This window comes from Octopus bimaculoides, chromosome Z (genome assembly GCF_046866305.1).
Source record: "Octopus bimaculoides isolate indiv1 chromosome Z, ASM4686630v1, whole genome shotgun sequence".
In the NCBI taxonomy this organism is placed as follows: domain Eukaryota; kingdom Metazoa; phylum Mollusca; class Cephalopoda; order Octopoda; family Octopodidae; genus Octopus; species Octopus bimaculoides.
In genome coordinates, this window is record NC_142944.1 from 36,438,504 (window position 1) to 36,443,503 (window position 5,000).

A 5,000-nucleotide genomic window follows, 5' to 3' on the forward strand; every position below is an offset into this window, starting at 1 on the left:
GCTACTGATATAATGACTGCATACTGTTATTGGAGCTGTGGTGTCGGCAATAGTGGTGGTGTGGGGACAGAAAGCTCTGAACTGGCCTTCTGTACCGCACAAGTAGTATAGTGGCATTCTACCCTCAACTGCAACACGAAGATTTATTCCGTTGGGTAGGTGGGGGGTCTAAAGTTTGAGAGCTTTTCCACCTCCTCCAATTTTATCTGGAGGAGGATCTTCACTGTCGTTCCATACCAAAACTCCCACTTGTTTTACTTCGAGATATGTACCACTTCCTCCCAAAATGACACAAGCTAACAACCACAAGATGTCCGACCCAGGTGGAATTCTATCTTGACGCAACAGGTCTTTCTCCCTAAATAAGTTGCTAGAGGGTGAGCTCCCTATTGCTTATGGAGTGCTTCAACGCAAAGGTTTTGCTCTTGAAGAGGACTTCCACGGTTTTGCCTTGGTGACATGATTTCGAACGGTTTTGCCTTGGTGACATGATTTCGAACGGTTTTGCCTTGATGACATGATTTCGCCCCATTCCAGTGAACGATTGCTTACGCGTAGAGTCGTTCCACCACTTATTTTGTCATTATTTTTTGTTGTCGTTGCGGCATAAGGCCAGCAATTTCGGGAGAGGGGGTTTAGTCGATTACATCGATCTCAATGCTCAACTGGTACTTATTTTATCGACCCCGAAAGAGTGAAAGGTAAAGTCGACCTCAACGGAATCTGAACTCAGATGGAGCAGAATGATAATAATAATAATAATAATAATAATAATAATAATAATAATAATAATAATAATAATAATAAAAACAACGAACTTAGCACCTGAGCAACTCTGGGCCCCTATAACAACTGAAGAGGTCACCCAGACACTGCAAAGACTAAGCAACTGGAAGGCACCTGGACACGACAAGATCCCCAATTTCTGGTTAAAACACCTGCCAGCAATGCATAAAAAGCTGGCAGAAAACTTTAACAACATAATAGCAGATCCAGAGACAATGCCTGAATGGCTCACAAAAGGGAAAACCATCTTAATCCCCAAATCCACGGAAACGGAGAAACCACAAAACTATAGACCTATAACCTGTCTCCCTACGATCTACAAAGCCTTTACTGCAATAATATCGCAGAGATTGAGTAAACACCTGGAAATTAACAACCTGTTTCCAGAAGATCAGAAGGGATGCTGCAAGGGCTCATACGGCTGTAAAGATCAATTATTGATCAATAAAGCCATAACTGAAGACAGCCGCAGAAAGAAGAAAGGCCTCAGTATGGCCTGGGTGGACTACCAAAAGGCTTTCGACAGTGTTCCCCACACGTGGATTCTGGAAACACTAGCCATAAACAAGGTGGCACCAATTATCATAAAATACATAGAGCACTCAATGAACAAATGGCAGACAGTGCTACAGCTCCAAACAAAAGAGGGACTTGTGAAAACGAAAGCCATCCCCATTAGAAGAGGAATATTCCAGGGAGACACGCTCTCTCCACTCCTGTTCTGCCTGGCACTCACACCTTTAACAGAATTGCTAAATAGAACTGGATGCGGTTACAAATGCTATGGAAAAACAGTCAGCCACCTTCTATATATGGATGACCTAAAACTATATGCAAAAAACGACAAAGAGCTAGAAACACTACTACAGACAGTACACGGCTTTACCAAGGAAATAGAAATGAAATTCGGATTAGAAAAATGTGCCAAAGCAACCCTGAAAAGAGGAAAATTAGTTAAAAGTAGCAATATAACACTAGATAAAGCCAATGAAATAAGAGAACTAGACGAAAGCCAACCATATAAGTATTTAGGAGTCAATGAACTAGATAGGATACAACATACACAAATGAAAGAAAAAATAAAGAAAGAGTACTATAGACGAGTTAGATCAATACTAAAAACAGAGCTCAATGCTAAAAACAAGATAATGGGTATCAACACTTTAGCTGTCCCAGTTATAAGCTACAGCTACAACATCCTTAACTGGACACTAAACGAACTATGTAAAATAGACAGGAAAACAAGAAAAATAATGACAGGATATAGGATGCACCACCCAAAATCTGACATAGAAAGGCTATATATACAACGCACAGAAGGTGGCAGGGGTCTTATACAGCTAGAAAACTATTATAAAATAACCACTATAGGACTGCAAAAATACCTACTCCAGAAGCAAGGGAAACTAATACAAATAGCCACAAAACACGAGCAAAACAAAAAACTGTTTTCAGTATTTAAGGAAGCTGACAAATACAAACAAGAAATCAATCTACCTAACAAATACGAAGAAGAAGAAGAAGAAACAACAAAAGCTATAAAACAAATGAAATCCAAACTAAAACTAGAACAGCAACGGACCATGATAAAACAATGGCAAGAAAAGCCCCTACATGGTAGATACTGGGCTAAACTAAATGCGAAAGAAATAGACAGAGAAAAATCCCAGCAATGGCTGAGAAGCTCAGGACTCAAAGCAGAGACTGAAGGATTTTTAATTGCTGCACAAGACCAAAGCCTCCCCACCAGAAATTACCAAAAACACATAATGAAAAGAAATATAACAAGTAACTGTAGAATATGTGGAGATCGACAAGAAACAATAAATCATATTATCTCTGGCTGCCCAGTCCTGGCTAAGAAGGAATATATCCACAGACACGACAGAGCTGGGACCTATATACACTGGAAGCTATGCCAACATTATGGAATAACAACAGAAAAAAGATGGTATAAACACACGCCAGAAAAGGTCACAGAAAACGAGAAAGCAACCATACTCTGGGATATGCCAATACACACAGATAGAGAAATTAAGGCCAATAGACCAGATATAGTTGTCAAAGATCATGAAGAAAAAAAATGCTTTCTAATTGATGTATCAATACCAGCAGATGACAACGTTTCTCTAAAAGAAATGGAAAAAACTTTCAAAATACAAAGACCTGGAAATAGAGATAACTCGAATGTGGAATCTAAAAACAGAAACAATTCCTATCATAGTAGGTGCCTTAGGTATAATAAAAAAATATTCAGACAAATACATAACAAAAATAGCAGGACTTACAAATATATATAACATACAGAAAATTGCACTACTGGGTACTGCACACATCCTACGCAAAACACTTTCAATACAGTAAACATAAGAGCACCACAGCAAACCACAGCACATACCCAAGGCGCACAGAGCTGCGCTCGGTAGTGAAGTGAAAGCACGTTATAAAAATAAAACTACTGAATAATAATAATAAAAATAATCGCAAAGTATGAACCACTGAAGGAGGAGATTGGAAAGTTGCAGAGGATGAAGTAGATTCTACTGATTCCAGTGGTGATCAGAGCATTGGGATGCATATCAGACAGTTTCAAGGACTATATAAGTAGAACTGGAATTGATGCGAGGTTACAAATCATGCAGTAAGGATTTTAAGGAAAGCTTTGTCTATGTAAGGAACAAGAAAGGAAGCAAGTAGAGTGGCCATTGTCAACTTGTTGCTGACTGCTCCCAAACTGAAATGCCCAGGCTGCTTAACATCTAGTCTCTGAGATGTACAAAAATTAATAATAATAATAATAATAATAATAATAATAATAATAATAATAATAATTATAATAATGATGATGATGATGATGTTAATGATGATGATAATAAATGTCCTCACACAATACCAGGCAGTGGTTCTCATGGCTTGTGACCTTAACTGATTGGAAATGTTAGCATGTATGAGGAGAGGCTGAAAAATTCCTGGCTTTAAGGGTATCATGAAAGGCCTTGTTGCAGACCCAGCTTCCAAGTTCTTTTACAGGGCTTAAAAAAACCTGAAGGACCACTGCACTAAGTGTGTGAATCTGAGAGGGGAATATGTTGAGTAAAATCATAATTAATTGTTCCTCATGTATTTTCTTTTACTCAAAACCAGAAACTTGTTGGAACCCCCTTGTACATGTTTTGTCTTGGTGTAAAAGATCGGCTATAACAAATTTTTTACTCAATATTGCAGAATTGCTTGACCAAAACCAACTGAGCATATTCATGGCTGCTGATATGTGCAACACTAGTTACAAGTAGTAGTGGGGGAGCATCATAGCCATGTGTTGACAGAGATTCTTTGAGGTTTGAATAATTCACCCCTGGAGACATGAGAAATAGGGTCCTTTTAAATAGGCTGGAATACTTGACCTGAAGAAAATTCTAATTGGGCCCTGCCTGCAAGGTCATACACGGTTTATCTTGATATGAGATCTCCATATCGCATACATATCATTGCGATGCATGTGCTTGGTGTACCCTTATCAAACGTGTAGTCACGATGGGTATATTAGACTTCAGCTTGTGCCCTAGTGATATTTCGATAGCTGCTCTCTCACTCAATAATAAGAAGATAAAGGAGGAGGAGAAGTAGCCAATAGAAAAAAATTTAATCTTCACACTATTTGTAACTTAGTGTATGCACATCATTAGTAACCGCTTAGCAGTTATTGTTTTAAAATAACTTATCACACACACGCACACACAAAATTTAATTGAAGGTGAATTTCTCTCACCCTATCTCTGTCATTTGTTCACCCTCTGGAATGCTATCTCTCTATTATTCGTTCACCTTTTACAACTCTTACTTTGATTATTGTACCTCTTTTGATTGTATTCTAGTTTACACGCTGTAATGCAGGGTTCAGTCTTTCTTTTTTGCACTGCTCCTTTCTTATTCATGCCATTTTTTACTTTCACTTTTCTTCAAAACTTCCTTATATTTCACCTTCTGCTTGCTTGAGTGCTTTTTCCCATGCAGGTTGCTGCTCTCACTTTGTCAATCTTCCATCTATCTATCTACTTGCCTATCTATCCATCTGTCTGTTTATTCTACCTCATAATTCTTATCCAACTCTCTTAGCACAGCCACGGCTTTCTTCCAAATTCCTATGGTGTGGCAGAAAGAGATAAGCCAAAAAACAAAAATGGATAACTGAATTGGCATTTTCTAAATAAACA

General features: G+C 38.3%; 1 protein-coding gene across 1 annotated transcript in view; it reads left to right on the plus strand.

The window, feature by feature from the left end:
• The window catches only part of LOC106878849 (uncharacterized), a 68,256-nt gene that overhangs the window by 62,601 nt on the left and 655 nt on the right, over positions 1-5,000 (plus strand). The window lies entirely within an intron of this gene.